A 27,663-nucleotide genomic window follows, 5' to 3' on the forward strand; every position below is an offset into this window, starting at 1 on the left:
GAAAAGGTGATCAGTTAAGGTTGTTTAAGGCAGGCAATATCAGTACGCAAGTCCAAAACTGAGTCTAAGGTCAAATGATTAAAGAAAAGACGTTTTCAGGTCCAAGAGAATAACATGGGGTGAGAACAGATGAAGCTTAAAAGGTCAAGATCCAGGTAAAGACAGGAAAAGAGCAGGCTTTGATGTCCTAACTTTATTCCTCATTGGTTCTCCATTGGGGGTGATTTTGACCTGTGGGGATATCTGGCAGTATCTGGAGATGCTTTTGGTAATCACACTGGAAGTTAGAGGGTGGCTGCTCTTCACATCTGTTAGGGAGAGTCTAGTGCTACTGCTAGACATCCTACCATGCACAGGACAGCCCTTCACAACAAAAAATTATCCATTCCAAGTTGTCAATAGTGCTGAGGTTGAGAAACACTGCTTAATGTAGGGTAGTCATCTGGTAAATGCTAGATCAGCTTGATTTAAAAGGAGAAAGTTAGGATATCTGACAATTTACTCTATTATTCTGGGACAGCTTCTGATTTGTTTCTTCAGAAGGCAGATCAGGCTGTAGGAGGCTGGATGGAAAAAGAGGACTTAAAGAGAAGCATGTGTCTTTTCTCTCCCCTGTGTTCACTCTACATGAAAATGATTTATATAGATATTGTTTTCTCCTTTTCCATTCATTGTACATGTTTTTAAGATTGTTTTTTAATTTATTTTTTATCAGGGGATGGAGTGGAACTATTTGTGATATAATTATTAGCCCCTAGCTGTAAGGGTCATATATTTTAAATTATATTGTGTCAAATTTTGGAAACCGAGTACTATTATAAGGGAGATGTTAAATAAATATTCAGTTTTGTATATCCTTTTCTGGCTGCTCAGTAAATGCAGGCATATCCACAGATTCAAATCAGCACTGGCTGTAGAAGAAGAAAGCAATGTATAATTAAGTGGGAATCTACAAAAACCCATGGCTTTGCTGACTGGCTCCACTGAAAGCAACTGTGCCCTGTGTTTTCTTGCTTAATCCGCATTTGCAAGGAAGCCTTCTGCCAACAGCATCTTTCTCATGCTGGGGAATTGGCCTTCTGCTCTGAGCACATTTAAAAAGAGATATTTTCCATTTTTTCCTTTTGTATTGAGAGTATAAGCTAAACACACACAAGCTGCAAAGAATAAGAAAATGGAACCACAAAATTTAGGTTCATTTAACATCTACTGAAAAAGACCTAGCTCAAGGTTGTTTAAGGCAGGCAATCACTTGCCTCCTATTATCTAGACCAGCACTATCCAATTTAGTAGTCAAATATGGTTATTTAAACTTGAAAAATTAAAATTAATTAAAAATTCACTTCTTCAGCTGTACTAGCCATATTTCAAGTGTGAAAACAGTGGCTTTGTTGTTGGTGATGGTGTTTAGTCACTAGCTTGTGTCCCACTCTGGTGACTCCATGGACTACAGACTACCAGGCTATATAGTCCATGGACTATAAGCCACCAGGCTCCTCTGTGCATGAGATTTCCCAGGCAAGAATTCTGGAGTGGGTTGCCATTTCCTTCTCCAGGGGATCTTCCCAATGCAGGGATCAAACCCATGTCTCCTGCATTGGCAGGTGGGTTCTTTAACCCTTGAGCCACTAGGAAAGCCCCTGAAAGTGAAAGTGAAAGTGAAGTGGCTCAGTCGTGTCGGACTCTTTGCGACCCCATGGACCATAGCCTACCAGGATCCTCCGTCCACGGGATTTTCCAAGCAAGAGTACTGGAGTGGGTTGCCATTTCCTTCTCCAGGGTATCTTCCCAACCCAGGGATTGAACCCTGGTCTCCCGCATCGTAGGCAGACACTTTACAGTCTGAGCCACCAGGGAAGTCCCTAGTGCTTACTATAATTGGTAGAATAAAACATTTACATTATCACAGGAAGTTTCATTAGACAATGCTCTTCCAGGTAGGTGGATTCAACAGTTGGTAACAATGTGAAAACTCTGCTAAAGGCCAGAGGGCACTTTCCTCAGCATGAAAAGTGCCTCTGCACGGTCACTTGAAGGCTCTGCCTAGTAGACAATAACTGTAGTGGTGTCAACTGCATGTTTTTGCGTTTCATTCATTCAATGATTACTTATTCAGTATCTGCTATAGGTCAGGCACAATTCTTGGTACTGGGGATACAAATGAACAGAAACAATAATATCCTTGGACTTTTCTGGTGGCTCAGTAGGAAAGAATCTGTCTGCCAATGCAGGAGAAACAGGTTTGATTACTGGGTCAGGAAGATCCCCTAGAGAAAGAAATGGCAACTCACTCCTATATTTTTGCCTTGGAAATGCCATGGACAGAGAAGCCTGGCAGGGAGTCCATGGAGTCACAAAAGAAGATGGTCACTCAGTCGTGTCTGACTCTGAGACCCCATGGACTATACAATCCATGAAATTCTCCAGGCCAGAATACTGGAGTGGGTAGCTTTTCCCTTCTCCAGGGGATCTTCCCAACCCAGGGATGGAACCCAGGTCTCCCATATTGCGGACAGATTCTTTACCAGCTGAGCCACCAGGGAAGCCCAAGAATACTGGAGTGGGTAGCCTTTCCCTTCTCCAGGAGATCTTCCTGACCCAGGAACCAAACCAGGGTCTCCTGCATTGCAGGCAGATTCTTTACCAACTGAGCTATGAGGGAAGCCCAAAGACTCGGACACAAGTTAGCAACTAAAACCACACTGGTGATAATGTCCTTGCCTTCAAAAATGTTAAATTCTAGCAAGGAAATCCAATAATACATACATAAATGATATAATACCTACAATATGTACCTATGTACATATACAAAAAATATACTAGGAAATGACTATTGTTAAGAAATATAAGGGAATGAGAGGGATAACGTGATGGGATGGTAGATTATTTCAAATAGAGTTTCAAGGCAGACTCTTCTGAGGAGAAGAATACTTGAGTACTTCAAGGCAATGGAGGAATGACCCATGATTATATATGAGGCAATACATTCTAGACAAAGGAAATAGAGAAAACAAAGGCTTTCAGGTGGAAACTTTCTGAAGTCCAAGGAGAAACATGACTAGCATAGATAAAGAAAGAAGAAGGTTTGTAAGAAATGAGGTTGGTTATGGGTAATGTCCAGTGTGTGTGTGTGTGTGTGTGTGTGTGTGTGTGTGTGTATTAAAAGCATGGTGAATTTGAGTTTTTTTCTAAGAAATATTGGAAGACTTTTTAGTGTTTGAGAAGTGAAATGACAGGATCAGATTTACATTATTTAAAATTTCCTCTGGCTGCTGTCTGGAGAATTGGTGGGCAAGAATGCAAGTAGTGTGACCATTGTAAACTGGGTAGGAAATAATGGTAGTTTCCGTTAGAGTGTTAACACTGAAGGAAATGAGAAAGTCATTCAATACAAAGAAAAACTGGAACCAAAGAACTAACAAGGATTAACTGATTATTTGAACGTACGCTCTAAAATTAAAGAGGTCAAGAGTGATTTCAAGACTTTGTTTCAATAACTAAGTAAATGGCAATGTGACATTTATTGAGATCAGGGAGTCTAAGAGATTAGCAGATTCAAGGTAAGTGTGGTGATCACGAGTTCACTATGGGAAAGATTTAATATGAGATACTTATTGAACATCTAATAAGAAGTTTTTAGTAAGTAACTTAATAAAAAAGCCTGAAGGTCATAAAAGAGGTTCATAAAAGAAATCTGAATGTTGTCAACACACATATGTAATTCACAACTGAATATTTAATAGAGATCACAAAGGGAGTAAGTATAGACAGGAAAGAGACACCCGAGGGCTGAATCCTGGATATTTTAATTGGTAGAAGTTGAGAAGAAAAGGAAAAACAAGTGCAGAAGACTAACAAGTAACCGTTCAATCAGCATAATGGTGTCTAAGAGGCCAAAGGAAGAATTCACGTTAGAAAGGAGAATGGGCAGCTGTATCAAATAATGATAAGCTGATTGAGAGGAAAACTGAAAATTTTCCATTTATGGAATGAATACAATTTTCCTCATTAATCTTTGCTTTTGATAGTGATACATTTTTAGTATTAAATCTTTTCTTTTTTAAATCATTTTATAAGAGGTCATCTATACAACTTTGTATGAAAGACCTATAGCACAGATGTTCTACCATGGTAGAGACAGCATTCTAATAGCATTTCCTGAACTTTTCAGCATAATCCTTCCATATCCACTCTGCTGTTGTCCTTAGAAGACAATCTTTAAATATAAACTTCTTAGAAACATTCTAAAGACACAAACTATGGGGCTTTGCCAACTCTAGACATAAACATCCTCTCATTCAAGAAGAATTCATGTCCTCATTGTTTGTTTTTTTTTTTTAAAGCAACAGATCACCAATGTGATTACAGACCAAAGCAGGTACCATGTGGTCCTGATTCGCTTCAAGTACCAAAACACCAAAATAAAACCTTAAATAGAAATTACACTGCTTACTTTATTGGTGACTGATTAGATTGATAATACACCCCGATTAGTGCCTGTTATAATTAAGAATGAGGGAAGAGGTGGAGTTACAATGTATTTTTCTTTTGCTCACTAAGAACACTGATTGTGCAAACAGTATGGTGTACATCAGGTATATATTTATTATAGAGATATTCACACCCTCTAGATTGCATTGCAGCACAGAAAATCTGTCCCTATCTCCAAAGAGTTATGAAATGGTGCTGTCAGGACATGGATAAAAATACAAATCTTGTAAGTGGAAGGATATCAAGTCCATACAGCTACACTCTTACACTAAATTAATTTCTAATCGAATATCAGCAATAAGAAAGCCAAAGGTGAGATTATCTTGGTGAACACAATCAGAGTGAAATCATACTACCACAGCCTGCAAAGGTAGTGCAAAACAATTGCAAGGAAAGGGAGTCCCAGGGGTCTCCTGGTTGATAAATTTCAGTTAAATGAGCTTTCATTGCATCTGCCTAGGATAAGTAGAGTGACTTTAAATCAGGAACAGAACTGAGTTAGTGGTTTGCTTTAGTTTTGAAGCTGATACTGTCCAGTAGATTTTGATATCCATGATTGTTGATATGTTCCCAAAGGCTCCCAAGCACAAACAGTTAAATTTTAACTGGTAAACACTGCTAAATGCTTTGAGGGCCTTTCCATCCAGCTGAGGTGAGAATTCACCATCTGCTTTGAAACCATATGAGCAGACAAAACTGCTTGTAGCTAACTTACATAATTTTTGAAAAGAGAAAAGAAGCCTTAGGCCTCTAAATGTCAAAGAAGCTTATTTCTCAGCACAGTTTGAATGCAGAGTCCGCAGTGCTGCAGTGGAGGTTGGAGCCAAGAGTCTGAGCAGGAGACATTGATTAAAAAAAATTATATCTATCATTTGTTAAAAGCAAACCCTCAGGAGGATAATGGTTTTCTTCCTAAACTGGCTTTGTTTACACCTACAGGGTACAAAAGATGGTGATGACAGACTGAAGATTTTGAAATGCCACTTAAATTTTTGAAAGCAGAAAATGGGGTGGTGAAAAAGAATTCAAAGACTACTGCCACTGCCTCTCCCAGTTTAAACAAAGAAATCAAGTCATAAACACAAGGTCCAAATGCTTTATTACTTTTTGGCTTCATTTGACAATTCTTCCTTTTTTATTTTTTTTCAAAAATTAAGTTATTCACCCGAATTCTTCCCCAATGTTTTCAATTGTCCCTTCCTTGTTAATTGATTATTGATGTCCCTTGTATCAGGAATATTTTTGGCTTGTTCATAGAGTCTGAGCACCTACCATTTGCCAGACACTTCACTAAACACTAAAATCAAAACTGAATTGGTACTTAATAATTCTTTATCCACACCACAAAACAGAACTGAAATTCTTACAAAAAAAAATTAATGCTAGTATCCATGAATGTGCAAGTTGAGGGACTTTGGCAATTCATTGTTAACTACTGAAGCGTTGATTTCTAAATAATGTTTTCTTTAAGGTAAACGGTTATGAGAATCAGGGTGCTTCTGTTGAGAATAATAGAGGCAAACTCTAAAATGGAAAGTATTAGAAGGATGTGGTGGTCTGGCGAGCTTCATGGAACAGAAGGGACTGGAGATCAAGACTCAGAGCAAACAAACATCAGGCAGCCCTAAGAGGTCTCAGCAGCTCTGCAGTTGTATCTGGGCAACACCTCTGTCCCTACAGCAGAAGTCAATTTCTACTGTTCTAGAGCTGTGTGGTAGACACAGTTGCTTCATTGATTTTTATCCTCAAACTACTTATTGGCATAGTTTAATCTCTTTAAGACCTGTAATATTTCTGGATATCTTTGCTTAAATCCACTTTTTGAATGTATAATTTACATACAATAAAATTCACCCATCTGTAAGTGTACATTCAGTGGATTAACAAATTTATACACCTCTGTAATCTCAACCTAATGAGAATAAACACTTTTTCCATCACTGCATAGGCACACCTTCACCCTTTCCCTGGCATAACACCACCCAACCTCTAGTCCCAACCACCGATGTCCTCTCCCAACTGCAGATTAGATTTATTTGAGGGAACCCTGGCAGATCCTTCTACTTATTTGTTTCTCTCTCTGCAATGATATATAACCTGATTGGAACAAATAAGTATAGATTCAGGGTGTGTCAGCACATCCTTAGGCCAGTTGGTCTAAGGACAGTCGTTGAACCTGGGGCGCAGGACAGTGGTGGCCCCCAGGGCACAAGTAATCCAGAACAGCTGTACTCTTAGGATTAATCATAATATCAATGCCTAGAAGTACTGCAAGTGTGGGAAATTGCTGAGAAAGAACAAACTTAAAAATAAAGACAGACAATGAATAAGATCATTTAGATATATTAGAGAAAGGTAAACTCAAGAGAAAATCTGCTTTGTAGTGGCTTGATCAAATCAGACCCTCTAGGAACACTGACCATAGAAGTTTCAAGGAAAGAAGCTATAGCTCTAAAGCTATTAGAAAACAAATCACAATGCAAAAATCACTTCAGAATTTGTTAGTTACATTAAATGAGCTAATTCCAATTTTACATGTTTGAAAATTAGACATTCCAAGTGCTCTAGTGTTTGAGAGAAAACCTCTAGAGCCCTAGTGCAGTTGCAAAAGTCTTCTCTGTCTACACATTAGAAGTAACATAAATACAAATGAGAGAGACATCCCTAAGCAGAGAGATACAAACTTGATAGAGACCAGACACAAGGATAAACTCCAGACAAGATGACTTCTCTTTAAAGTTTTTCATCTGAGAGAACTCTTAGTACACTGTGTTTAAAAAAAAAAAAAAAGATCAACATAATGTCGACCATATATGGCAAACCCACAGCTGGCTGTGGGGGAAAAACTGAAGAATTTCCTCTAAGATCAGGATGTTCACTCTCTATTCAATATTCTGTAATAACCTATATGGGAAAAGAAAAGTTTTATATACTACATAAATAACTGATTTACTTTGCTGTACCTGAAACTAACACATTGTAAATCAACTATACTCCAATAAAAATTTTTAAAAAGAAGGCCAAAGGTAAAGTTCAAATCAATGTAAACACTCCCTAAATGTCTTGCTAATTCCTGATCTGTGCATACGCAGAACAGGATCCAGATAAAGGAATGGGATCTGAAATGAGATGTGAGCTGCCATTTAAGAGCTAGATTTTGCTCTTTGAGTCCAATCAAATAAAACCTGCTGAATTCAAATCTTGACTGAAAAATAATACTCTTCAAAGAAGTATATGAAAATTTGACCTCAACCCAATATGCCAGTATGTGGTTGCCCTTCAGCATAGAAATCACACAGTGCGTATTCTACATCTATCTTACAAGGGTGACAAATACCTTAGATTGTAATTCAAAAGTACTTGGCACACAAAGAATGCGGACAATGTGATCCATTCTCAAGGTAAGACACAATTAATAGAGACTAACTCACAGGTGACCCAGGTTGATATTCTCAAAATGTAAATATACAGATATGATATGATCCAGTAATCGTACTCCTAATTGCACACCTACGGGGACTGAAACATGCACTCACACAAAAACTTCTATATGCATGTTCAAAGTAGTGTTATTCATAATCACCCAAAAGTCAAAGCACCCAAATGCCCATCAGCTGAAAAACTGTAGTATGATTTTGCCTTTAAAAGGAATGAAGTACTGTTATATCCTATAACATGCATGAACCTGGAAAATAATAAGTGAAAGAAGCCAGGCACAAAAAAGCATGCCTTCTTTTATTCCATTATATGAAATGTCAAAAAATACACAGAAGAATGAATATAAAGAGGCAGAAAGTAGATAGGTATATTTATTTTTGAGATTAAGGGGTAGGTGAAATAGGGAGTGACTGCTGAGGGGCACAAAGTTTCTTTTGAGGGTGAGAGAAATAGTTTAAATACTAGTGATGCTTGTACAACTAAATACACTAAAAAAAATCCAACACTAAATGGTATATATTAAAAGAGTGAATTTTATGATATGCTGGTTACATTCCAACAGACTGATTATTTTTTAAAAATTAGTATTTTAATGTGAAAAAGTTTTTTCACCATTCTTATGTTATTTTTGAAACAAATATGAGTTTAAACATTGATCCCATTTACTTTCCTCACCTACTCTTTTCCCCAGTCCTTATTCTTCTGCTTTTCAGGAAGGAGGAGCACCCCAGGTCTAGAGCAAGGATTCTCAGACTGGATTTTTGGAGAAGTATCAGGGAGTTTGTGCATCACCCAGTACCTTATACAAAGTTTTAATTTAATTTTATTTTGGTTTGTTTGGGGAGACTACCAGTCACTAAGTCTCAGTTTTAAAAGGTTTTAGATGAGCTAATAAAAGGAAGGATTGTTTCTTGCCAATGTATGTCTTACCCCTTCCATCTACATAGTGATTCCATTTGTAAATTCCTCATGTTCCAACTTCCAACCACAGAATGGAGATCTAGGCTTTGCTTGTTGTGGGGGATGTCAATAGTACAATATGAAGTCTGAAGTCCAATGTCACTTAAGGATTTTATTCCTATACAGGAAGCAAATATTTTTCTATTCTGTTTTCACTAGCACCCGGTGGCTTTCTAAGGCTGAGGTTAAAATAAGTTATCTCGGGGTGTGTGTGCGTGTGTGTGTATAAGTGTACAGATGCAAAAGAATCCCTTCTGACCGACTCTAGGGTTAACTGGGCTCTGACTAAGGATCCTTTCTCCTTTTCTACCTCCTGTAGCACCTAGGAGTTTGACTTACACACTTATTGGAACTAGGAAATCACCAGCAATTCTGTTCATATAAAATCATCTCAGTGCTTGTTGAGGATGGAAAGGCAAGTGTATCATATAAATTGACAATTTGTCTGAGAATTTATTCCATGATTTCCTGAAGTAAGACTGAAGAGTCCTCTGAGCTGGCTTCATTCTGCCCTAATTTTATTTCTTCAGTAGCCCTAAACTGTCAACTTCTTGTGGTCATGACTGTTTTTCTCTTGTCCCACTATTATATCCCAGAGGCCTACAACATAAGAGGTGCTCAGCATAAATTTGTGTTTTTGGTGTAATTTTTGGTAACCTTATTTACCTGACTTACGGCAGAAATTGCCTAAAAGCTGCACACGAGATTACTTTGGCTGGCTCCATGAGATAAATAGATGCATCTGCCAAACAAATCCCTCCACACTGACATAAAACCAACAGGGAAAGAAAAATGATAGGTTTCATTAAATTGTGGCAGCCTGATCCTGTATTCATTAATCTATGTTTTTCTAAAAATATCTGTTGGCCAATATGTAGGGATGATCATAATAAATGTTAACAGCTTCTAGCAGTTTATCTTCCTCATCACATTTATCCCTTTGCACTTATTCCAATTTCAATTAAGATAAACAGATGTAGAGTTTATTGGGGTGAGACAGGCTGGGGATTTATAGTCAATATACCTCCCACCAATTACAAGGAATGACCCAAATCACTCTCTTATCCATGGTGATTAAAATCTAGGCATATCTGACTTGAAACTAAAAATTAAAACACTTTTTCTTTAAGATCAGTCAAATTAATATCTCACATTTTTATCCAGAGAGTAATGCTGGTAGATAAGTTGTTCCACTTCTTCCCATTGGCCCAATGATGCCTTAGGGATCAGACATTTCACTGCCAATTTATTGTCAGAAGACACTTAAGAATCATATAAGAAAAAATAGATAGGTTCCTTACAGGTGGAGGACAGCTTTAGGGTGTAACATTTATTTACAAATAGTTGGTAGGAATGTAGATGGATGCCTTTTACACTGATTTAAGCTGAATTTTACAAGTTTGGAAAAACACACACATTAGTAAGTCTTCAAATTAGTTAAGGGAAAATAAGTTAAATAAGTTAAAGTTTGGTAGCAGTTAAAACATCCTACCACTCTTCTAGTGCCTGCATACTGACCAGTAGTGAAAACTGTTCCTCTGTTTCTCCTACTTCATATAGTATTACTGAAGCATATGATCTGCCCTGACCAATCAGAGTAACACACCTGACTAAAGTCATTAGTTTCTGCTTGGTTACTACCCAATGATAATTCAATGAGACTCATTTCCAGGAGGAGAAGGCAATGGTACCCCACTCCAGTACTTTTGCCTGGAGAATCCCATGGATGGAGGAGCCTGGTGGGCTGCAGTCTATGGGGTCGCTAAGAGTCGGACACGACTAAGCAACTTCACTTTCACTTTTCACTTTCATGCATTGGAGAAGGAAATGGCAACCCACTCCAGTGTTCTTGCCTGGAGAATCCCAGGGACGGGGGAGCCTGGTGGGCGGCTGTCTATGGGGTCGCACAGAGTCGGACACGACTGAAGCGACTTAGCAGCAGCAGCAGCAGCATTTCCAGGACTCTTTTGAACCTCTTATTTGAGAAAAGCAGATCTTCTGAGAATAGATAACAATTATGGGGTAAATGGCAGTCACACTGCAATAAAGCAGGGACAGTATAAAAATGAATTAAAACACATGAGTAAAACTGAGAATGAGGGACTAGTAATCAGGATTTTATTAAATCCCTGAATGCAGCCATGCTCTAAATTAATATTGTAAGACTTTAAAAAAGTATTTTGTTTTTAAAGTTAAAAAAATTTACAAGTAATGTATACATATATTCTAAAATATTCAAGCAATACAGATAAAGTATAATCTCTATAGACATTCTTCTTTCCCTATTTCCAAATCCTAGCCTGACAAATAGTCAATGAAGACAGTTGAGAAGTCTAATAAAATGACTGATTGTTTTCTTTGAATTTAGCAATTGGCAAAGGTCAGAGGTGACTGGGTGATAAGCAGTGAGACTAGAACAAATTTAATAACAATGAAAGAGAAAGAAACTGAGCAAGATATTGTTTTGTTTGTTCATTTCTTTGCTTTTTGAGAAGGTTTGCTGCAAAGGAAGCAAACACATGGGATGATGGTTGGCAGGAGAAATGGAATTCTTAGCAAGCACTCTCTAAAGGATTCCAACCATATATGACTGAAATTAACTAACTAACAACCTGGCCATAGCTGATTGCATGAGAATGAGTCACTGATGTAAGGTTACGCAAAATATAGATTGACCAATAGCCAATAATGCTCTGGCAAAAAAGCCAGATAGTGGTACTAACAAATAATTGAGTCGATATTACAGTTTTTCAAGAAGGATTTGAATCAGAACTATTGATTCAGAAGGACTTGAGGTACTGGTGGTAAAAGAAGCAGCTCAAGACAACACTAAATCAAACAGAGTCAAGTAATGTAACTTCATGATTTTTATTGCTCATAATGGCTAGACGGATTAGCAAAAAGCTCTTACACCAAGTAGACAGAGGAGGAGCTGTTTGGATGGTGTCACTGACTCAATGGACACGAGTTTGAACAAGCTCCGGGAGTTGGTGATGGACAGGGAAGCCTGGCCTGCTTCAGTCCATGGGGTCGCAAAGAGTTGGATGCCATTGAGTGACTGAACTGAACTGAATCAAGTAGACTGAGCTTGTGCAGTCACCTCAACAATGGTGGGTTCTGAATAACTTCCATGTCTCCTTAGGCTCAGTTTCAAATTATTTTTTTTAAAATTCAGAATTGACTTTTTAAAAGTCAGTGCATTCACATGGCACAAAATCCCGTAGGTATTAAAGGGTTTATATTTTTAAAAAATCACCCCACCACACCTGTCCCTGAGCACCCAGTTTTACAGAGGCAACAACTATGAATCATTTGTCCACGCATAGTTCTAGAGTAATTTTGTGTGTACAGTATGCAAATAAATGTATAGACGAGTGTATATGTATGTGTATACACACACTTTTATCACTAAATCATGAAAATGAATTTATGTCAGTACATAAAAACTTTCTTATTCTTTCCTATGGCAGCAGATAACACCGAGTATATTTAATCATTCCCATCCTGATGCACATAGGATTATTTCCCATTTTGGCTTTGACATATAAAACTACAATAAATAACCATGTACCCAAGTCACTTTGCATACACAAAGTTTATATGCTTTATATTTTTCAGAAGTGCAATTCTGGGTCAAAGGACACATGTGTTTGTGATTTTCTTAGATATTGCCTAATGACTTTCCACTGAAGTTGTAACAAGTTACATTTCCATGAGAGTTCACATTTTCCCACATCCTGGAAGAAAACCAACTCATGATAAAACATGTTTTAAAATATTTTCCAAAGAGTAAAATAGTATTTCCAGTATATTTTTAAAATTGCAATTCTCTTATAAGTGAGGTTGGGCAAGTTTCTGCATGCGTGTTAGCTATATCCATTTTATTTTCTATAAAATATGTCTTTTTCTCCATTAAGTTTGTTGGTCTTTTTCTTATCAATATAAGAACTCCTACTTTTAATCAAGAAATTAGCCTTTTTTTCTAGTATTAGTTGTAAACATATTTTACCAGTTTTTCCTGTGGTTTTATTTTTTCACAGTGTATTTTTCTATAAATGATTTGTGCGATGGTGTGTGTTTGTGTTTGGTAGGTAATTTGTCAAAATATATATTTTTAGGGCATCTGGGTTATAATGCCAGGAAGGTTTTTCTCAATGAAAATTATAAAGCAATTCTTTTACGGTTTCTTCAAACATTTTTATGGTTTATTTATTATTTTTTAGTCAAGAATCATTGATTTACAATATTATATTAGTTTCAGCTGTACAACACAGTGATTGAATATGTTTATAGATTATATTCCACTTAAAGTTATTATAAAATATTAAGTATACTCCCTGTGTTGTATAATACATCCTTCTATCTTATTTCAAATCCAGTAGTTTATACCTCTTAATATCCTTCCCCATCTTGCTCTTCACTTTCCTTTTTCCTTGATGAATATCCAGTTTTCCTAATACTTTTTAAATTTAATCTTTTCACCTTGATTTGAAGTACTTCCTTTAACATATACTAAATTTTGATATCTTTAGAATTGTTTCTGGAGTTTCTATTTGTTTCCACTGATCTTCACTCATAGATAATAAACCGTTCTAATTAGTGTAACTAATTACTATACATTAATTAATGGACTTTAAAATATAATATATAGTCCTCTCATTAATTTTCTTTTTGTATGCCTTTTATTTTCCTTTTTAATATATTAAATTTAGAATTTCATCTGCACAATATTAATCTTATTTCCTAAACAAAGGCTAAAAGTTTGGCTATGACAAACCTCAGAGAAAACTTCCTAAACATGGATGTCTGACTGGAATGCTGAGAAAAAAAATGAGACATCTCCTTTTCCTGGCTCCAAATGGGTGACAGTTCTTCAAAATAAATGATGAGAGAACACAAGGGTAGTGGGCATTTGTGGTCAAGATAACTTGTGTTCAATTCCTATCTTTACATATTACTAATAAACTATAATAAGAAACTTAATCTATGGGAGTTTATACTCACAAATAAGGGATATAGTAAGAATCAAGTGTTCAGAAGTGTGTGGAGGTAATTTTAACATGAAAACCACTGCACAGTCAGTTTTATGAGCAATGACCGAAATAAATTAGAAAGATACAGTGCACAGTAAGAATACCTCATCACAAGGTATGCCATTGAAGGCTCTCAAAAAATTCTGTTTCAGGCCAATATCACTGATGAATATAGATGCAAAAATCCTCAACCAAATATTAGCAATCTGAATTCAACAATACATTAAAAAGATCATACATCATGATCAAGTGGGATTCATCCTAGGGATGCAAGGACTTTTCAATATCTGAAAATCAGTCAATGTGATAGACCACATCAACAAATTGAAGCATAAAACCATATGATAATCTCAATAGATGCAGAAAAAGCTTCTGACAAAATTCAGCACCCGTTTATGATATAAACTCTCCAGAAATTGGGCACAGAGTGATCATACCTCAACATAATAAAGGCCATAAATGACAAACCTATAACCAGCATCATACTCAGTGGTGAAAAGCTGAAAGCATTCCCTCTAAAGATCAGGAACAAGACAAGGATGTCCACTCTCACCACTTTTATTCAACATAGTTTTGGGAGTCTGAGTTACAGCAATCAGAGAAGAAAAAGAAGTAAAGAGAATCCAAATTAGAAAAGAAGTTAAACTGTCATTGTTTGCAGATGACATGACACTATACATAGAAGATTCTAAAGATGCTACCAGAAAACTACTAGAACTCAATGAATTTGGTAAAGTTGCAGTTTACAAAATTAATACACAGAAATCTGTTGATTGCTATACTACCAATGAAAGACCCAAAAAAGAAATTCAAGAAACAATTCCATTTACCATTGCATCAAGAATAAGATACTCAGAAATAAACCTACTTAAGGAGACAAACTGCAGATGGTAATTGCAGCCATGAAATTAAAAGACGCTTACTCCATGGAAGGAAAGTTATGTCCAACCCACATAGCATATTCAAAAGCAGAGACATTACTTTGCCAACAAAGGTCTGTCTAGTCAAGGCTATGGTTTTTCCAGTGGTCATGTATGGATGTGAGAGTTGGACTGTGAAGAAAGCTGAGCACTGAAGAATTGATGCTTTTGAACTGTGGTGTTGGAGAAGACTCTTAAGAGTCCCTTGGACTCCAAGGAGATCCAACCAGTCCATTCTAAAGGAGATCAGTCCTGGGTGTTCTTTGGAAGGAATGATGCTAAAGCTGAAACTCCAGTACTTTGGCCACCTCATGCAAAGAGTTGATTCATTGGAAAAGACTCTGATGCTTGGAGGGATTAGGGGCAGGAGGAGAAGGGGACGACAGAGGATGAGATGGCTGGATGGCATCACTGACTCGATGGACGTGAGTTTGAATGAACTCCGGGAGCTGGTGATGGATAGGGAGGCCTGATGTGCTGCAATTCATGGGGTTGCAAAGAGTCGGACACGACTGAGTGACTGAACTGAACTGAAGGAAACAAAAGATCTGTACTCAGAAAACTGTAAGATGCTGATGAAAGAAACCAAAGAAGACATAAGCATATGGAAAGATATACCATGTTCGTGGATTGGAAGAATGAATATTGTCAAAATGACTATACTACCCAAGGGAATCTATAGATTCAATGCAATCCCCATCAAATTACCACTGGCATTTTTCAAAGAACTGCAACAACAACAAAAAAGTCTCAAAATTTGTGTGGAGGCCCAAAAGACTCCAAACAGCCAAAGTAATCTTGAGAAAGACAAATGGAAAAATCAAGTTCCCTTACTTCTGCTGCTGCTGCTAAGTCACTTCAATCGTGTCCAACTCTTTGTGACCCCATAGATGGCAGCTTCTGAGTATACTACAAAGCTATAGTCATCAAAACAGTATGGTACTGGCACAAAATAGAAATATAGACCAATGCAACAGGATAGAAAATCCAGAAATAAACCCATGTATCTATGGTCAATTAATGTGTGACAAAGAAGGTAAGACTACACAATGTTGGAAAGACAGTCTCTTCAAGAAATGATGCTGTGAAAACTGGACAGCTATATGTAAATACTTTGACTACCTGATGCAAAGAGCCAGCTCATTGGAAAAGACCTTGATGCTGGGAAATATTGAGGGCAGGAGGAAAAGGGGGTGACAGAGGATGAAATGGTTGGATGGCATTATTAATTCAATGGACATTAATTTGAGCAAACTCTGGCAGATAGTGTAGGACAGGGAAGCTTGGTGTGCTGCGGTCCATGGGTCTAAGAATTGGACATAACTGAGTCACTGAACAACATGTTAAAAAAATGAAATTAGATCATTCTTTAACTCCAAACACAAAAATAAGCTCAAACTGGATTAAAGACCTAAATAGGAGACCGGATACTGTAAAACTCAAAGAGGGAAACATAGGCAGAACACCCTCAGATACAGATTACAGAAATATTTTTTCTCTCTCTACCAGAATAATGGAAATAAAAACAAAAGTAAACAAATAAGACCTACTTAAACTCAAAAGTTTTTGCACAGCAAGGGGAACAGTAAACAAAACAAAAAGACAACCCACAGATTGGGAGAAAATATACACAAACAATGTGACTGATGAGGGATTAGTGTCCAAAAATTTTGTTGTAAATTTACAAAATTTACAACAGCTCATGACACTTACAAGCATCAAATCAAACAACTCACTAAAAAAATGGCAAAAGACCTAAATGAACATTTCTGCAAAAAAGACAAACAAATGGCCAATAGGCACAGGAAAAGATGTGCAACATCACTAATTATTAGAGAAATGCAAATCAGAACTATAATGAGATATCACCTAACACCAGCTAGAATGGCTATTATCAAAAAAAAAAAAAAAAAAAGGTGGGGGGGATTGGAGGGAAGGGAACCTGCCTACACAGTTGGTGGGAATATGTTGGTACAGCCACTATGGAGAACAGTATGGAGGTTTCTAAACTAAAAACAGAGCTACCATACGACTCTGCAATCCCACTCCTGGGTTTATACCCAGAGAATAATATGAATGGATACATGCACCCAGTGTTGACTGCAGCATTCTTTACAATACTCAAGACATGAAAGCAAACTAAATGTCCACTGACAGAGGAATGGATTCAGAAGATGTGGTATGTACATACAATGGAATATTACTCAGCTGTCAAAAGGAATTAAATAATGTCATTTACAGCAACATGGATGGACCTAGAGATTGCCATACTGAGTGAAGTAAATCAGGGAAGAAATATCCTATGACATTCCTTATATGTGGAGTCCAAAAATAAATTATACAAGTGAACTTACTGGCAAAACAAAAACAGACAAACAGAGAATGAATTTATGGTTCCCAGTGGGGGAAATGGAGAAGGCAACAGCACCCCACTCCAGTACTCTTGCCTGGAAAATCCCATGGACGGAGGACCCTGGTAGGCTGCAGTCCATGGGGTCGCTAAGAGTCGGACACGACTGAGCGACTTCACTTTCACTTTTCACTTTCATGCATCGGAGAAGGAAATGGCAACCCACTCCAGTGTTCTTGCCTGGAGAATCCCAGGGACAGAGGAGCCTGGTGGGCTGCTGTCTATGGGGTTGCACAGAGTCGGACACGACTGAAGCGACTTAGTAGTAGTAGTAGTAGTGGGGGAAATGGGGAGAATGGATAGTTAGGGAGTCTGGGATGGACATGTACACATTGCTATATTTTAAGTGGATAACCAACACCTACTGTATAGCACATGGAACTCTGTTCAGTGTTATGTGGTAGCCTGGATGGGAGGGGAGTTTAAGGGAGAATGGATACATGTATATATATGGCTGAGTCCCTGTGTTGTTCACCTGAAACTGTCACGATATTGTTTGTTAATCAGCTGTACCCCAATACAAAGTAAAGAATTTTTTAAAAAGGGAAACAACTTCTCTTTCCTTCCCCAGCCTTGCCTTCTACTCCTCCACCAATGGTGCCCTGCAAGTAGTTACACTAAAGACCTTAAAGAATCGCACACGCTCTTTCACTGGTGACAGATGATATTTTTAAAATAATTGTCTTTAAGAAAATCAACACCACCTGTACAGGCTTCATTTACTACTAACATTAAAACACAACATATTAAAACTTTACAGTGAAAAGTTTTAGTCTACTATATTAAAGTAAAGTCACTCAGTCGTGTCTGACTCTTTGTGATCCCATGGACTGTAGTTTACCAGGCTTCTCTGTCCATGGGATTTTCCAGGCAAGAGTACTGGAGTGGGTTGCCATTTCCTTCTCCAGGGGATCTTCCTGACCTAGGAATCGAACGCAGGTCTCCTGCATTGCAGGCAGATGCTTCACTCTTTGAGCCACCAGGGAAGCCCAGTCTACTATATTGGGCAATTTAAAAAAACAAAACCAAAAAAAAAAAAAAACAACAACCCTGGTGAATACTAAAGAGTAATGTTCTTTTAGCAGAGTTTATTTGGGGGAGCACTTTATTCCTAGATTTGGCCATTTTGTGTATACTCACATCTGACTAGTGTTAATATAGAAAAAATTCCATACTGTCTTTCCATTGTCATTTAAAAAAAACCTTTAAAGGCTGTTTTTTTTTTAGACTTTTCTTTTAAATTTTATATACCATTGCTTTCCATCACCACAGGAAATGTGTATGTGTGTGTGTTTGTGTGTGTGTGCGTGTGTGTGTGTGTGTGCGTGTGTGTGTGCGTGTGAGAGAGAAAGACACAGGAACACAGACATTCATCATCAGATCCATGAGACACCATCTTCAGTGCAATGCATCTTCAGTAAAATTAGAAAGGTCTGTGTATTTTTGATTTCACAGAGAAAATGAATCAAGAAAGAAAGCTTGACAATTAAAGAGGTCCAGAAAGATTCTAGCCCCAAATGCCAAGAAGATCTATGAACACAAACACTTTAAAAATTACATCTTTGTGTATTTGTTAGAAACATACAGTCACTGTAGCTCTTTGTGAGGCTTAGAAAAAATGCCATTTAAAATTTATAATTTCCTTAATGTGCCATACAGCAAACAACAGAGACAGTCTGAATGACAGAAGCATCAAATCACTCAGTTATCAAAATCAGTAACCCGGAGAATTGGGCACACTGTTCTCTTCTAGCCTAGGTTCAGAATGAGTCAGATGAGTTAATACTACTTGAAGTATGACTCAGGGCCATAAAACCTAAGTGTATTCTTGGGCCAACCACCAAAGGCTAAGCCATTCGCCCATGTGAAAACCAGGAGTATTTATTCCCTTATAGTAGTACTTCTCAACAAGGGGCCATCTCCCTCCTCTCTGGCCCAGGCTGGGGGACAGCTGGCAGTCTCCAGAGACTTTCCTTATCACAGCTGAAAAGATGGTGCTGCTGGCATCTAGTGGGAAGAGCCTGGAGATGCGGCTAAAAATCTTACCATCCTAGGACAGCCCACATAACAAAAAACTGACCCACTCCAAAATGTCAATAATCCCCTTGTTGAGAAACCCCATTTCACAGGAACTTTCAGCTGGTCGCAATCTGTGATATTGAGTAATCCTGTTATTAACCGAAAAGGTATTTTTACTGCTCTGATTCTCACTGGAAAACTCAAATTTTTAATTGGGATACTACCATGTTGAAATATTAACTACTTGGTGACATAATAAAAATGACATTCTAAATAATTTTATGAATGGCTAATTACTAAGAGTTTAGGAAGTTACCAGAATCCTTACAGCTGTTATTTACTATTTCAGGTCCCAGTTTGCAAATGCCACAACACAACTTCTGGTGAAATTCTAACTATGAGGCAACTTTACAATAATGAAATTAGATATAAAGCATTTCACTTTTCGTATTTTCCCATATGTTAAGCCCACTTTAAAATATGAATTATTATTTGGAAATTAACTAAGTTGTAGTTAATTAGGCCATATCTTTTATTGGAAACTCAAGATTTATAGAGAGACACTCATTGTTATAAAATGTCATTTAAGCTTCTCAGCATTTAAAGTGAAAATAAACCCAAAGATTTCCTTCAAGAAAAGTGTATACTTCTCAGTTTTAAGGCCTTTTCTCATCTGATTGTCACATTCTTAACTGCCTGTCAAAGAGAACTGTAACTCTACATTTCCAATTTTTTGCTTACTTGAAAAAAAACAGCAACAGTTGTGGAGTTTGGATATTACAATAGTTTCCTGGTGGTCACCCAGTGAAACATTAATAAACCAACAATACCAATAAGGGGCCCTTTTTATCTTTTAGGCACCATCCTGCACCTCAAGGATCTCATTCTGTCCATCCTATTCCTGGCCTGCCCCAGGATTCTAAAGGGACAACCCAGGGTCATGCCCTGAGCCCTCTCTTCTCCATTTCCAAACTTAAAAATACTACATCACATTGCCTAGTTCCATTCTCTATGACTCTCTCTTTCAAGATTTTTTTTTTTTTTTAATGTGGACCATTTTTTAAGTCTTTATTGACTTTGTTACAAAAGTGCTTCTGTTTTATGTTTTGGTTTTTTGGCTGTGAGGCTTGTGGGAACTCAGCTCCCTGACCAGGAATCAAACCCAGCCCCTTGCATTGGAAGGGGCAGTCTTAACCTTGGACCCCCGGGGAAGTCTTCCTCTGATTCTCTCTTATGAAGGAGAAATTTCCTGTGCTGAGGAGTCACTACCTCCTACTCTCCAGGGAACATATTCACACTATAGAAGCATCTTTAGGAAGACCTAATATTAACCCAAAGAAATCTTGATCTTCATGCTGGTAATTTCAGAATCTAGTATTTGGCTTTCAGAAAGACAGAGGGAATTTAAGAAACTCATGAGTTATATCATCTAGGCTCCTGCCAACTTTTACTACGACTGTAAAAGAGGAATGTGTCTATCTTACGTGCCTGCCCTTTAATATGAATCTTTTTAGATGTCTCAATAACTTAGCTTTTATTAAACATCTCTCAGTAGAATTGATGCTCATGTTTATACAGTGTTTTTGGACTTAAAAACATAGGATCCTTTAAAAATCCAATATTTTGGCTTTATAAAAAGCCGCCACAAATTATTGCAGGTTCTCACCAATAAACAAACTCCTATAGATTGAATTATATTCCTCCTCAACCAATTCATATGTTGAATTTGATACCCCTAATACAATGGTATTTGGGGATGGGAGGTAATTAAGTTTACATGATGTAATGAGGGTGGGAATTTCATAAAGGGAGCAGTGCCCTTATAAGAGACACCAGAGCCTTCTCTGTTGCATGCACGATCTGTTTCTCCCTCACTTTGCTATGTAAGGACACAGCAAGAAGGTGGCCATCTGCAAGCCAGGAATAGAGCCCTTACTGAAGAACCGAATCAGCCTGTAACTTGGTCTTGGACTTCCCAGCCTCCAGACCCGTAGGAAATAAATGTATATTGTTTAAGCCACATGGTCCATGGTATTTTGTTATGGCAACTCTGAGCTGACTAACATACAGACAACACATAGGAAAAGAAAGAATTAACTGAGCTCCTTTACTGTCATTATACATATTGGAAAATAGCACTATTCTTTCTTGAAAATTTTTATTGTACAAATGACATTGCAGTATCAGAAAATAATTACAAAAAATGGTCATAAGAACTCCACTCAAACAAATGATCTCTTTTCTTTCAGAGTATTGTTTACAAATTACGTTCTTCATTAATTAGTCTGCAATCTTTCCACAAGGGGTCTAAAAATGTTAGCTATGAGAAAAGCTCTTGTAACCAACTGGGCAACCTTGCTCAATATGCCTTACCTCTCTGGTGCTATAGTTCTCATTCTCTGAAACGGAGGCTCTAATACCAATTCATCACACGGAGCTGTAGTAAGGAATCTTGTAAACATGATCATGAGCAAGATCCGAATGCTGCAATAAGCTCTATGTAAATCTTGAGATGTGTACATGCGTTTATTTAACGGGATGCCTTCTGAGTAGGACAAGAGTCACCAAAGGCTTCCTGCCAACTAAGATTGAAGTGACAGAAAGAAAAAAAAAGATTAAAGTATCAAAAACACTAATGACTGACTAGCATGTGGTAGGCCCTTCCTACACTCTATGACTATTCCAAGTGTTTTGCAGGTAATAACTCATTCCATCATCAAAACAATGTTATACATTATTTGTATATATTATTTTAATCTCCTGGCTAAAGAGGGAGCAAATGAGACACAGTGAACTTAAATAATTTTCCCAGGGTACTTGTAGATAGAGATAATAGCAGAGAGAGATTTGAACTCAACCCAAGTCTGGTTCCTGACTCTTCATTTTTAAGCAGGAGATAGAGCCTCTTAACTAAACCCTGCCAGATAGCTGTAGGAAAGGAGGAAATATGTCCTAACTGCAGCACAGAGGCTAAGGAAAATAGAAAATCCCAGAGTAAGGCACAGTCTTGTGGCCGACTTTCCAGTCATTGTATGGTCAGAGAATTTAAGAAATCCTAAGCCTGATATGCATCGCCACAGCAAAGATGTGCATTGTAGACATAAAAAAACTATTTTACACCCAAGAAGTAAGAATTCATTGAGCTGAATGAGAAGTCATTGAAAAGTCTGACTCTAGACATGGTTTTCTCAGCATATCATTCTTGATTCTCCCAACAGTTAAAATTACCTCAGTTATCTATATAAATTCCAGGATTTAGAGATTTTTTATTTCCAGCTATGTAAGAATAATCCGTGAATCTAGTGTGCCAGACAAAGTCAGGCCATACGTGCAATAGCCACAAATCATTAAGAAAACAAAATATTACTGTGTAACCAAGCTAAGCATTAAGCCATCACATAATCTTGGGGGCATTTTGCAGCCAATCTAAACAGCTAATCAAATGAGATCATGCTTGCTTCTGGAAAGCAAGGCTGGCTAATTTTGGCTGGTTCTCATAAACTCACTTCCTTGTGAAATTTAGGGAAAGCCACCTAGGTTTGTCCCTAGGGACCGAGGTCTATTACTAAGCATCCTTATTTCATGTTCATGCTGCTATTCTACAGGAGGAGACTGATGTTCTTTTAAAGTCATGCAGATTATTTCTTTGATGGCTTAGGTTTTTGTGTTTCCTAATTCTTCTAAATCTACTTTAAAATGCTAAATATGATTTTCATTTAAATACAAGCTCAGCTTTAGAAATATTTTTGACAAAGTAAAAATGTAAAATTAAAAGGATATACACAAGATAAAACATACAAACAAAAGAGGAGAAAAAAGAGATAATGAGAATGAAAAAGAGAAAATATACATAAGGAAGAAACTGCAACCACTGGATATAAAAAGAGGACAAAGAGATTTCTTCTAATTTTTTAATCTGGGTCTCTTTGGGAACAAAAGAAGCTTACCATCATAATAGTATACATTCTAACCAAGAGTTTCAGCAACAGCCTTCTTTTCCTATTCAGAATATTATTTGTGTTCTTAGTCTCAATTATTGCACCTCAGAGAGCCATAAGGAACAAGTCTGCATCCTTAATTTCTTGTTTCTTCCTGTCTTTTAAATTCCGATGTGTATTCTTTCCAACTGTTTGTCTTTTTTTTCCCTTCCCTGAAGTTTATCAGGATGTTTCCTTTCTCACATCATTCATGTAAACACAGTGCATATTCTGTCTATTACATGGTACTACAGAACTCAAAAGGTTACCTTGTCATTGGTGTTGGCCCAACCACCCAAATCTTACTGCCTCATCAGAAACATTGCCTGCATTCATCCTCTGCTCTCATCAGCCTCTGAAGGCCAATAAACAAATCAACACTATCCACTAACTAAAGACAAATGAGACCTCTCAGACTGCAAATTCCTTCTGTTGTCTATGTAGACATTCTAATATATCTTGCTTTTTCATTATGAGACTACTGCTGCTAATTTTTCACCTTTATCTGGCTAGTGAGACAGGCTTGACACTTTATTTCACAGGTGTATTAACATTTTCAGATGCTCAGTTATCTTTTCATGCTTGGAAAGGTTTATTAACTAAGACACAATAGACAGAGCATCAACTTTTACAGTAATGTCTCTCAAAATGGTATCTGTGGACCACCTACATTAGGATCACTTCTGTGGTTGTTAAAAATAATTCTTTATCAAGAGAATAATTTTTAAATAAATTGTAGCACATTCACACAATAGAAATCTACTAGGCAATAAAAAGAATCAACTGCTACACTTAACATAAATTTCACAAATGTACTGAGAGAAAGAAGCTGAGGCAAAAAGTATACAGTATGTGATACACTGATATGGATTTCTAGGCTAGGAAAAGCTAAAGTTGTGGTTGATGAGTGTTATTGTGTCTCACTACCCAAGCATCTGCCTTTATCAAAATAAACTTTTAATTTCAAAATTCTTACAGATGTACAGAAAGTTCTAGAATAATACAGAGTCGATGTATATCCCATACCTAATCTCCTCCATTGTCAACATATTACATTACAATGCTGCACTTGTCATAACTAGTAAACTGATATTGACCTATTATTATTAACTGAACCTCATACTTCACTGAGATTTATTTAGTTTCAGGATTTCACCCAGGAGACCATATTGTATTTAATCATCAGGTCTCTTTTGGCTCCTCTTGGCTGTGACAGTTCTTCAAATTTTCCTTATTTTTGATGACCTTGATGATTTTGAACAACACAACAGACTGGTTCCAAATAGGAAAAGGAGTACGTCAAGGCTGTATATTGTCACCCTGCTTATTTAACTTATATGCAGAATACATCATGAGAAACGCTGGGCTGGAAGAAGCACAAGCTGGAATCAAGATTGCCGGGAGAAATATCAATGACCTCAGATATGCAGATGACACCACCCTTATGGCAGAAAGTGAAGAGGAACTAAAGAGCCTCTTGATGAAAGAGAAAGTGGAGAGTGAAAAAGCTGGCTTAAAGCTCAACATTCAGAAAATGAAGATCATGGCATCTGGTCCCATCACTTCATGGGAAATAGATGTGGAAACAGTGGAAACAGTGTCAGACTTTATTTTTCTGGGCTCCAAAATCACTGTAGATGGTGACTGCAGCCATGAAATTAAAAGACGCTTACTCCTTGGAAGGAAAGTTATGACCAACCTAGATAGCATATTCAAAAGCAGAGACATTACTTTGCCAACAAAGGTTCGTCTAGTCAAGGCTATGGTTTTCCAGTGGTCACGTATGGATGTGAGAGTTGGACTGTGAAGAAAGCTGAGTGCTGAAGAATTGATGCTTTTGAACTGTGGTGTTGGAGAAGACTCTTGAGGGTCTCTTGGACTGCAAGGAGATCCAACCAGTCCATTCTGAAGGAGATCAGCCCTGGGTGTTCTTTGGAAGGAATGATGCTAAAGCTGAAACTCCAATACTTTGGCCACCTCATGCGAACAGTTGACTCATTGGAAAAGACTGATGCTGGGAGGGATTGGGGGCAGGAGGAGAAGGGGACGACAGAGGATGAGATGGCTGGATGACATCACCGACTCGATGGACGTGAGTCTGAGTGAACTCCGGGAGTTGGTGATGGACAGGGAGGCCTGGCGTGCTGCGATTCATGGTGTCACAAAAAGTCGGACACGATTGAGTGACTGAACTGAACTGATGATTTTCAGGAGCACTAACTAGGTATTTTGTAATATGTTCCTCAATTGGGGTTAGTGTGACATTTTTCTCATAATTATAGTGTGGTTATGGATTTGGAGGAGGAAGACCACTGAAGAGAAGGGCCATTCTCATCACATCATACATAGCTATGGTACACATGATCAAGACATCACTTATGATGTCGAAGTTGATCACCTGAGTATCTATCTGCATTTTAAAGCAAGCTCCTTAGATGTTTCTCATATCCACTAATTTTCAAAGATCTAGATCAAATTTTAACATTACACAGAGCTCTGAATAAATCCACATAATGAACTGCAAAACAATTCCCTGCTGAAGTCATCTATTGCCCATCAGAAGAGATATCTGCCAATATCTTTTAATATTTCTTGTACCATTGTTGCTGACAATAGGGTCTCCTCCTTCCTCAGTTCAGTTCAGTTCAGTCATGGTCGACTCTTTGTGACTCCATGGACTGAACCACACCAGGCCTCCCTGTCCATCACCAACTCCCAGAGTTTACTTAAAGTCATGTCCATTGAGTCGGTGATGCCATCCAACCATCTCATCCTCTGTTGTCCCCTTCTCCTGCCTTTAATCTTTCCCAGAATCAGGGTCTTTTCAAATGAGTCAGTTCTTTCCATCAGATAGCCAAAGTATTCGAGTTTCAGCTTCAACATCAGTCCTTCCAATGAATATTCAGGACTGATTTCCTACTTATTGTTTTTCCATTGGATGACCCTTCCCTTCTTCTTAAAACTCCCCATTGCTATGAATGTAATGCTATCCAACAAGTTTAACAGCCAGTAATTCTCTTTAATTCAATTCTATTTGACTACAAATCTCTGAATTTCTGGCCATAATTCCCTAGAGGTTTTAGTTCCCAACTATCTACTCTCCTTGACTCTTCCTCACCTATGTCTTAGTAACTTCAATATCCACAAACTTATTACCCCTAATACCTGGCCTCACTATCCAGTGATACTGCTTCCATCCCACCTCAGCTATAGTCATACCTAAATCTCATCATTAACAATGATTTTCTCTGCTAAAATTTCCACCACCTTCTCCCCTACCACACTTTCAACTAATGATTGTGCTTCTGACTTCACTGAGGAAGTGGAAGCAATCAGAGGATTTCCAGGTGCCCATATCACCTACCTACCAACATCAATACTCATATACTCTGCCAGAAGGTCAAGGAACAAATTACCCTTTTTTTTCCTATGTAAGGTCAACCTATTCACTTCAGTACTGGAACCCATCCACTTAAGTATAATCAAGGTCACTGCTTTTGCTATGGCCTGTTTTCTCTCTTGCATCATCACATCATTTTTCTCTATAATGGTTCACTTCTATTAGTACACAAATATATACAGTCTTAAAAAAAATCTTCCATTGATTCTATATCCTTTAAAAGTTTGTGCCACATTTCTCTGCTAGTTCTAAGCAACATTTCTCAAAAAGAGCTTCTGAGGTCAGTTTCTCCCTCCTCTCTTCCTATGCCCTCTTGTTCCCACTTCATTCAGAGTTTATACTTTCCACTCCATTGAAGCTGCTCTTGCAAGATGCACAAAAGAACTCTGTATTATACAATCAAGGGGTCATTTATCAGTTATCCAATTGGATCAATCAGAACTATTTGATACAGTTGATCACTGTTACTTGGAACAATTTCTGTACTTGACCTTTGGAGTACCAAAGTAGCTGCTCCTTCTCACTTTCTTTGGTGAATCTTTTCCATATCCCATACCTCTAAACACCGGAATACTGCAAGACTCCATGCTCTAACTGAAGTGATCTCTCCTTGTCTCACAGATTTAAATATGACTGCTACCCTGAAAATTTCTAAATTTATATTTCTGGCCTGAACTACTCCATGGAAGTCCAGACTTATATGCCTTCATATATTGTCATCTTGATTTAGATATAATGGTGGTGGTGGTGGTTTAGTCGCTAAGTCGTGTCCGACTCTTGTGACCCCATGGACTGTAGCCTGCCAGGCTCCTCTGTCTATGGGATTCTCCAGGAAAGAATACTGGAGTGGCTTGCCATTTCCTTCTCCAGGGGATCTTCCTGACCCAGGAATTGAACCAGGGTCTCCTGCATTGCAGGCAGATGATTTACCAACTGAGCTATGAGGGAAGCCCTTAGATATAATAAACATATATAAAATCATGTTGATATATGGCAAGACCAATACAATATTGTA

General features: G+C 37.7%; 1 protein-coding gene across 5 annotated transcripts in view; it reads right to left on the reverse strand.

Moving 5' to 3' along the window:
- Nucleotides 1-27,663, reverse strand: part of TMEM196 (transmembrane protein 196) — a 310,640-nt gene that overhangs the window by 187,118 nt on the left and 95,859 nt on the right. The window lies entirely within an intron of this gene.

The sequence above is a fragment of the Bubalus kerabau genome, chromosome 8 (genome assembly GCF_029407905.1).
Source record: "Bubalus kerabau isolate K-KA32 ecotype Philippines breed swamp buffalo chromosome 8, PCC_UOA_SB_1v2, whole genome shotgun sequence".
In the NCBI taxonomy this organism is placed as follows: domain Eukaryota; kingdom Metazoa; phylum Chordata; class Mammalia; order Artiodactyla; family Bovidae; genus Bubalus; species Bubalus kerabau.